We start from the raw sequence: 10,359 nt of genomic DNA on the forward strand, positions 1-10,359 counted from the left end.
AGGAACCAGGAGAAGGCCAATGAGGCAAAAGTAGTCAGTGCGGAGGGTGCAAGAGATGGAGGAGAGCGAAGAGATCTGAAACTGGGGCCAGGTCATTAGAAGAACTTGGCTTTAATCTGAGACACTTAATGTGTCTTCCCTTTTAACAGAGCTCCCCTGGCTGCTAGTTGAAAGGACAGTTACGATGGTGGTGATGGGGTGGATGGAATCAAGTAGAGGAGTTGGCAAGTCATGACAGTCAACTGAGTGAGAGTTGATGACAGTTTGGGCAGAGTCTAAGCAGTGGAGGGGTGAGGAATGATCAACTCTGAATCTGTTTTGAAGACAGAACCCAACAGAGCTGCCATTGGGTTGGTTGTGGGCAGTGAGGAGAAAGAGACAGGGACTATCCAGGAGCAATTGAGAGGCTAACGTACCGATAACTGAGTTGGGGGAGATGGACGAAGAGCTTAGGGAAAGTTAGGAGCTCAACACAGGATCTGTTAAACCTGAAGTAATATGTAACAAGAATAAGAATAGCTGACCCTTACTGAACTCCTCCTATATGTCAGGTGCTGTGCGAGGCACTACATACCTAATTCCATTGAATTCCTACAATAGTACTATTATCTTCTCTATTTTAGGGAAAAGAAAATTGGTGGTTATACCCAACCACAGCCTTCCAAGACCTCATACAACAACAACAACAACAAAAATGCATCTTTCTTGTTTAATTTTTGTTTTCCTGGTACCACTAGCTGGTTGGCATTGACCCATTGCACTATTAAGGAGGACATAAATTTTTTGCTTAGCCTTGGTGAATAGAGAACGATTATCAGCTTTGCTCATGAATCCTCCTAAACTCTTAAGTGAGTTATGAGCAAACCCACAGACCCTGGACCTTACAGGAGTCTCTCACCTGTGAGGGCAGAAGCCAAGAAACAAGGTCTCAGGAAGTGCCCCAAGGTGAGTCAGATCCATCCATCACATGCACCACAGAGGGCAGAACTGAGCTAGATAAACCAGGGAAATGAAAGTGGTGAGGTTAGCAACCAAAGAAGCAATTTGACTTCATGCTGGAAAGTTCTAGAACAGAAGGGCAGAAGTTGGAAGGGAAGGGGTGAGCAGTGGGAAGCTGGGTGTGACTAGGAGCCAGGGGGCTCTGGGGTTCCTTTTGGGTCGGCCTGATTAGCTGGTAAAGTCTTGAAAAGGCCAGTAGTATGTGCTAAGAAATAGAGAAGCAGAAAGGAGTTCCAATTCCACCCCATTTAGGTAAGTATATTAGTTAGCTATTGATGAGTAACAAATCACCCTGCACCTTAGTGGCTTAAAACCAAAATATTAATTTATTATCTCTAAAATTCAGGAGATGTTTGGCTGAGTGGTCCTAGGGTTGGGGACTTCCCAAAGCCTTCTTCACTCACCTGACTGGCACCTGGGCTGGGAGGTGAAACAGCTGGTACTGTTGTCTGTGTGAACATTGCTTTCTGTGTGGTCTCTCCAACATGGGGGCTGCAGGGTAGTGACTTTTACATGGTGCCTCAGAGTTCCAAAGCGATTTGTCCCCAGAGAGGGAGACAACTAGGAGGAAGCTGTATCCCCTTTTTGGGAGGCTAGCCTGGGAAGATAGGCAGCCAGCTCTTCCTTCAAAGCAAGTCCTCAAGGAGAGGGGAATTATTCTGCATCCTTTTGTGGGAGGAGCATCAAAGAATCTGCTGATGCTTTATAACCACACAGAAGTCTTTGATGTTGCCTAAGAACCTCCTAATTCCATCTCATGTCGGTAGAATTTCTCTTGATGTCTGCAATGTCTACACTGGCTGGAGGACTTTGCTGGGTCTGTGAGTGCAGACACGTAGCTAAATTTTCTAAGACTAAGCAGTGTGTCTGTTGGCTCACCAGGAAACCCCTGAACCTGGAAACATTTTTCTGCAACTGAAGGTGGCATATTTCACAACTGATTGTAAAATAGTAATCTTATGAGGATGCAAAATGCGCCAGAGAGGCAGGAGACAGTGAAGAGGTTGAATAGGGGACAAGAAAATGGCCTGGCCTTTGGCCTGCCTTTGGTTTATGATAAAACTGGAGAAAAAGTCTTTGAAATGCAGTCATATTCTAGACTGTATATGGCACTCGTTGCCCTTGACTGTTATAATTTATAGCGCTTGGACCTCTGACCTACCCATGCTCCTTTCATTCCCCAGACTCAGTGGGTGGCACTGGGGTACCTTGTGCACTGACTGGACTGTGAGTCTTTGCTTGTTAGTGGAGAAGAGAGAGTCTCAATGATTTCTGGTGTGCTTCCTCCACAGTATTGTGCAGACTCCTGTAAGGAAATTGATTACGCCATGGGACATTTGCCTGATGCCACCTAACTAGCAAAGCCCATTCAGGGGCCTGGCCTGAGCGCGCCCAGGGAAGATTAGCACTGTTGCTGTAGCTGGAGTGCTGGAGCTCTCTGCCATAACTCGAAAGCTCCTTACACTTGAGTGAGTTCATGCCAGCACTGACTTTTTTTTTTGCTAAAGGCCACCATGTCTCAACCTGCTGGGAAATTTCCAAAATGTGGTAATACCCATATCTGGAGCACTGCTAAACCATCAAAGAGGAACATGAGGTCACCAGAGGCAATTGCCTGGGCTGTGAGGTGCAGTCTACAAGTGGGTTGACCTGGGCTGACAAAGACTGTTGATGTGTGGGGTCCCCACGGATATGTATGGGGTTCCTGACCTGCTTCTATGCCTGAACATGTCTCAGCATGTGACTGATGGAATGTTGTTTGGCAATTGTTGAAGGCATTATACAAAGATAGCTTAATAAGTAAATAAATGAAATACAAGAAAGAAAGAAAAATGGTCCAATAAATTTGAAAAACTGGGTTAAATAAAGGACGATAGATCTGATTTTGTATAACAAGATCTTTCAAAACAATTCACTGTGTCTGTCCCAAAGCATACATAGCATTTTCTGAACTTTATTTGACTTCAGGTCCCTTTTCCCCATAATCATTCTGGGTGACAAGGACCCCACAACAGCTTTGGGAAACATTGCCCTAGACCAGGACTGCTCAAAGTGTGCCCAGCAGTGGGGCCTGTCTGGGAACTGTTTGTTACCTGCCTGTAACAAGGTAAGAGCAGAAATGGTGAGCAAGCTTTCAAAAACTTTTATAGCAACTTGACAAAGTAATTTTCACATCTGTTGAACCTAAAAATGAAGAAATGGCACTTATATTTTGTATTTCCTTTTTATTTATTTCATTGTTCTGTTAATTATTTTTAACAATACTTTAAAGAAAAAGTATTTCTGCAACAGACTGCAAATTTAACTTTCATCACAGATCATTTGAGAGCGTCCCCCACCCATCCCCCTATATCAATCCTGCCATCAGATCTTTCTAGCACCAAGCCAAGAGGAAATAGGGTATCCCAGAAGAACTCCTGACTGCTTCCCAGCATTCCCTTCCTCTACCTTCTGCCCCCCAGCTTTTGATGGTTTCTTCACCCACCTGAGATTTCTGGATCTGAGTGCTGGGTTCCCAGAACCACATTCCTTGCAATGGGCCAGTCACTCTTTTTCTTTTCTTTAAACTTTTTATTGAAGTAACATATAAACAGCTCAAAATTTACCATTTTGAACACTTTCAAATGTACAACTCAGTGGTATTGATTACATTCACAATATTATTCTGCCATCATCAATATCCATTATCCCAACTTTTTCATCTCCTCAAACAAAAACTCTGCACCCATTAAACACTAACCACCACCTCCAGCCCTTGGCAACCTGTAATCTACTACCTATCTCTTTGAAATTTGCTTCTTCTAGGTATTTCATATAAATATAAGTGAGTGAGGCCACACCATATGTCTGGCTTATTTTGCTCAGCAAGGTATTTCCAAGGTTCATCCACATTGTCACATATATCAGGACTTCATTCCTTTCTACAGCTGAATAATATTCCATTGTATGAATATACCACATTTTGATAATGCTGCCATGAACTTGAGTAAGTATATGTATCTGTTCAAGTCCCTGCTTTCATTTCTTTTGCGTATATACCTAGGAGTGGGAATGTTGGATTATATATGGTAATTAACTTTCTGAGGAACTGCTAAACTCATTTCCACAGTGGCTGCATCATTCTACAGGGCCGGTTGCTGATGACATGTCCTACAATGCCATCCAGAAGCCTCCTGGTGTAGGGGGACAGGTTAGGGGAAGGAAGAGAGTAGCACCATTACCTCTCCTCGCTGCCATGTGGAACTACGTTCATATGTCCTTCTCCAGTATGTTGCTTGACAGCTCTTTGAGGATTTAAAAAAATGTCACATGCTTTTTCAGAAAGGAGACTGCACATAAAAGAACAGTGGCATGGGAGGATTTAAGCAGATGGGCTTAAACAATGCCTGGCTTTTATTCTTCCTAATTGCGCTGGTCATGTGGGTTATTTTTTTTTCCTCCCCTCTGACGTGTTCTCCAATAGAGGACTTCAATCTGTTAAAACAGTAATTTTTGTAACAATAGTAATTACTTTAATTGGAGTTCTTTAAAAGGTAGAGCCTTCTCGCCCACCTTCTTTTAAGAAATGAATCATGTTCTGATCTTGATTCTTCTATCAATGCGATATTATTTCCTCTTTATATCTATTAATGGGCATTGTAGGAGGGGAGTAAAAAACTTTCAAAACTTGCTATTTTTCAGTTCTAACATAGTTGCAAGTAACATTTTTTTGTTTCCTGGTGAATGGTAGATAATCAGCTTTATGTATAGAAGGAAATGCATGTTATAGAAGGCTTTGGCACCCTATCTAGGCCTTTCACAGGAGATTTGAACTGTTAAAGTCCCACTGAGTTTGCTTCATCACACAGCCTTCTGGGCCCTGCCACAATCCATGTAGTACTCATTTTTCTGGGGGACTCAGAGCCTAGCCCTGCATAGGCTCCCCTCAAATAGCCACATTTTTTAGAATAGTCATTGTATGGATGTAGAGATAGATAATAGATAAAGATAAAGGCAGAGATGCAGATGGTGACAGAGATAATAGACACAGCCTAGGGAGGTGGGCAAAATAGCCTAGCCTCTACTTCCTGTGTGAGGCCAGGGAAGGACAAATAGACTGAAAGGAGACATGGCTGAGGCGTGGGAGGCCTCCTGGGTGAAGCAAATACCAACCTTTCCTCTTGGCCCCACCATGCACTCCCCTCTTACCCTTATGTTCCTTGTACAAAGTGGGAGACAGAAAGGAGCAAATGCTTGGCTCCTCCGACTGTACTTTATATAAGTTTTGCTTTCCCAATTGGTGTTGAGTGAAGTTGCCATGAAATGTATTCACCATGGATATCTAGAAAAAGGGGGACCTGGGGACATTTCAGCTTGGCTGCCAAAGCCTTGTCTAACCTGGAGCATGAAGAGTAAGCATGAGTCATTTGTATTCTGTAGTTCTCATTCTTTCATGTTTATCTTTCCATTCTTTGCTCCTTGTCCCCATTTTAGGAAGATAATACAAATGTTCCCCCCAAAATTTTTGATCTATCATCTATCTTTTTTTCATGTTCTTTTTTCTTTCTTCTTCCTTCCTTCCTTCCTTTCTTTCTCCCTTCCCTTCCCTCCTTCCTTTCCTTCCTTCCTTCATCTCTCTCTCTCTCTCTCTCTCTCTCTCTCTCTCTCTCTCTCTCTCTCTCTCTCTCTCTCTCTCTCTTTCTCTCTCTCCTATCTGTTGATCCATCCAAGCTGGATCTCTATCTCTAGCTACATTTATATCTATACCTGTATCTATCATGTCTATCACTATCTCCACCTCTACCTGTATCTTTATCTATTACATCTCTACATCCATCCCATTCCCATATCTATATCTGTATCTGTATCTATATCTGTGTCTGAATCTATATCTATCATAATCTCTTTCTCTCTCTGGACTCTTTAATCTATTATCTATCATGATCATCAATAACCTGAATGTCTAAGCCTCGCCAGTCTGTGAGCCTCAGTTAAGCTACATGTCTTGTCAAAATTCCATGAACTCCCAAACTGCTTGCTTGTCATCCCATAAGGAGACGAAGAGCCTCACTCAGTTCTGTTCCAGGGGTGTGGAGAAGACAATGTCTCCTACCTTTCTGGGGGAGTCCTCCAGCCCCTCTGACCTTCAGGGAACTGATCCAAAGAGCACACACTCCACACCATGAGACCATGTTGCTGAGAGACAGGCCCCGCAAATCCATGACGAGAAAAGAAACCTTTCATAGCTCCTTGCCACCAATTAATTTTTCGTAAGAAACAGTCCTGATTTGGTCATTTACTCTGCACAGAATATTTAACTTCTAAGCCTGAAATATCTGCATTCTATCAGAACCATGTGAACCTTATATTTAGCAATTTTTTTAGTTTGTTAATTATGCCAGAAATGCAAAATTCCTGGGTTGGCTTTTATAAAGGGAATTTATTAAGGTTGGCTTTTATAAAGGGAATTTATTAAGACAAGCTTACAGTTCTAAGGCCATAAACATGTCCAAACTAAGGCATCCAGATAAAGACAACTTGTCTCAAGAAAAGCTGATCTGGCTTCCCAGATCACGTGGCCGGCATCTCTTGGTCCTTTGGCTTCTGGTTCCAAAACAGCTTCCCTTGGAACATTTTCCTTCTGCATCTCCAAAGGTCTCTCTCTGTGTTGGCTCTCAAGCTTTTTCCAAAGTGGTTACCTTTTAAAGGGCTCCAGTAAGCAACCCCACCTTGTATGGGTAGCAATACCTCTCCATGGAAATCACCTAATCAAAAGGTCCCCTCCATAACTGGGTGGTCAGATCTCCACGGAAGCAACTTAATCAAAATTATCCCACCTAACAATATTGAATTCAGATTAAAGAACATGGCTTTCCTGGGATACACAGCAGTTTCAAACCAGCACAATCCACCCTCTGAAACTCAAAAGACATGTTCTTTCCAAAAAAAATGTATTCATTCCGTTACAATATCACAAAGACTTAAACCATTTTAGTAACAATACAAAGTCAAAACAAGTACAAAATCTCATCAAGGTCAGTTACAGGCATGGTCTGTCCTAAGGCAAAATTCTCCTCAGGCTCTGGACCGTAAAACTCAGAACAAGTTTCTGCTGCCAGTATACAAAGGAGGAACAGTCATAGGATAGATGATCCAATTGCCATAGGAGTCAATTGGAAGGAGAGCAGGGGTCACTGGACGCAAATAGTTCTGAAAACCTGCAGGGCAAATCCATTAGATTTCAAAGTCTGAGATTCATTCATCCTTGGGGCTTTAGAAAGTGGCAGTCCCAACCTTTCCAAGAGCCCACACAGCTGCCCTGCTCTCTCCAAACACTGGGGTGATGGTTGCAACTTTGGGGTACATTGGACAGACCACCTTTTTCTTGGCTACACCCTCTCCAAGCATCAAGGCAGTACCTGGACTCTCTGCCATCTCGGGAACACATGCTCAATCCTTTCAGAATAATGGGGCAGCACAAAGTCTCTTCCCCATACCCACGTAATGTATTCCACCCTCTCTGAGGCCTAGGGCACCAAAACTCTTCCTGAACATTGAGGTGGAAGGCCTGCCCTCTGTCTTTGGGGCACACTCAAGTGCATGGGTGGGTCCACTCTCCTGACCAGAGGTTTCTTGGCTACAAATCTACGTTCCATAGTTCTGCCTCTGAAGTTATTTTAACTTCAGTTTCTCCCTTTTTTGTCCCTTTTAGTCCAGACTGACAGTGGTCCCATTTATGCAGATCCCACAATACTCTTGTTAGTTTTCTATGCAGCATACTGGGATCATACTTATCAGACAATAGGACTTCCCAAAAATCCTTTCTGATAACACTATCTCCAATCCTGCCTTGTCCTATAATGGCTAACAGGTTCCATGTTTGATTAAATCCTTATGTGGGCACTATTATCTGGGGTCTCCCTTTCTGGAAGTCCAGAATTTTCCAGACCATCAATTTCTAGTTTCTTTCTACCCCAGAGTTCAGTTCTCAACTTATTTCTTTCCTCTTGCATTTTACTATAAGCTGCAAGGAGTAGCCAGGCTACATTTTCCACATTTAGCTTGGAAATTTCCTCAGCTCTGTATCCTGGGTTGTTGCCTTTAAATTCTAGCTTCCACCCAACAGCACTACTCAATTTGGCCAAATTCTCTGCTATTTAAGACATGAATTGCCTTTCTTCCAGCTTGTAATAACACATGCATTATTCCTGCCTAAAACCTCATTGGAAGTATCTTTAGAGTCCATATTTCTGCCAACAGTCTCTTCAAAGCATTCTAGGCCTTCTCTGTCAAGCTTCTCACAACTCTTCCAGAATCTTCCCATTATCCATTCAAAAAGCTATTCCAACATGTTTGGTATTTGCAAACCACAGCACCCCGCTTCTCTGGTACCAAAACCTGTTTTAGTTTGTTAATGATGTCAGAAATGCAATATGTCAGAAATGGGTTGGCTTTATAAAGGGAATTTATTTAGTTGCAAATTTACAGTTCTAAGGCCACAAAAATATCCAAACTAAGGCATCCAGAGATAGATACCTTGACTCAAGAAAGGACTAATGGTCCTCTCTGTCAGCTAGGAAGGTACATGGCAATGTCTGCGAGTTTTCTCTCTTGGTTTCTTGTTTCAGTGGCTTTCCTGGGGCATTTTCTTTCTACATCACCAAACATCTTTGTATGTGTCAGCTCTGAAGCTTTTCCAACATGGTTCTCTCTTAAAGGACTCCAATAAGAGACTCACCTTGAATGGGTGAAGACACATCTCCATGGAAACCACCAAATCAAAAGGTCCCACCCACAAATGGGTGGGTCAGATCTCCATGGAAACAATTTAATCAAAAAGATCCCACCCAGCAATATTGAATCAGGATTAAAGAACCTGACTTTTCTGGGATACACAATAGTTTCAAACCAGCACAGTAACCAAAGTCTATTTACTAGTTCTTCCCCAAACAAAATATCAATCTTCCCCAAAAGCCAACTGAAATTTCCTCTTTTTGTTTGATAGAGTTTGCAGCTTTTAAATGAGGTTTACAAGGTTGCAAAATGGAAAAAAGGTCTTAAAAAAACATTAAGACCTGGGATTCTATTTGAGTATCCTGTTACCATCCTTACCACTTACCTGTCTTTCTTCCTACCTATGTTTCTCTCATCTAACAACTCATATTCCTGTATTAACTGCTTGAGAAAAGTGTAATTTGTTCTTGCTGTCCCAGAGAAGGACTATTAAATGGAATAGTCTTTTGTTCTCTCTTGGGAGCTGTCTGGCCTTGTTCTCAGCCCGGACTGTATTTTCCTTTGTGACCTGTTCCTCTCAGTCTCCTGTGAGCTGGAGGTGCAGGAGGCTACAGTACAAGTTCACTGCTGGGCCTTCTTTCTTAAGAAGTGGGTAGTCATGGGGGAGTGTGGTCTCTTTCTCAGGCCCTGGCTCATATACTGTTGCTAAGAAAAAGATTTAAAACTTAGAAACGAGGACAAAAGGTGAGCAGCCTGTCATTTTGGTGTCCAAAGGAGCATATCTAGTATGCTCCAAGGATTATGTAGTTATCCAAGGCTGTGGTCCTCAATGTAGGGCAATTTTTGCCTACCCCCCTTGAGGGGATGTTTGGCAATATTTGCAGACAATTTGTGATGGGGGTTGGGAGTGCTCCTGGCATCTAGTGGGCAGAGGCTGGGGATGCTGTAGAACATCCCACAGTGCAGGGGATGCCCTGCCAACCAAAAATTACTCCACTCACTGCCTATTATATATTAAAAGTCCAAGACTTATCAGTTTAAAAGTTACTATTCAACAGATGACTGGTAGAGATTAAAATAATTTATGCCTGGTAGAAAAGATAACCCCAAAGTTTGCAGTTTATGAGCCTATACTATGTTATCCATGTTCTATTATTTTTTGTATTAACCTGGCACTCAAATTCCAGGTTATTATTAAATTGCCAATAAATACACAGTCATCAAAGTCTCTTGGAACCATCTCATGAGTTCTATCATCAACAAGTTGAATAAAATATTTGACATGGGCTTATTTTATATTTGCATGAGCCATGTTTTGCACCTTTTGAAAACATACTTGGTTATACTAAAGGAGCCTATTCAAACAATAGCAGTCTTTGAGTATGGAGAAATTATCCAAGGAAAGAAGTGTATATTCTAATATAGAGAACCTAATTAATCTTGTCTTTTATGGATATGTAATTCTGAGCAAATTGTTTATCCATCTCTCCAGCCATTTAATTATCCATTCACCTATGGATTTATCTATCCAACAATATGCCTTGATCCTTTCCTAAAAGGGTGAATTACTATTATTTAGTAAACAGCTATGATAATCTCAAATATTAATTTGATACTATTAATAAATATAGGCAGATGGGTGAATTT

This window comes from Tamandua tetradactyla, chromosome 7 (genome assembly GCF_023851605.1).
Source record: "Tamandua tetradactyla isolate mTamTet1 chromosome 7, mTamTet1.pri, whole genome shotgun sequence".
In the NCBI taxonomy this organism is placed as follows: Eukaryota; Metazoa; Chordata; class Mammalia; order Pilosa; family Myrmecophagidae; genus Tamandua; species Tamandua tetradactyla.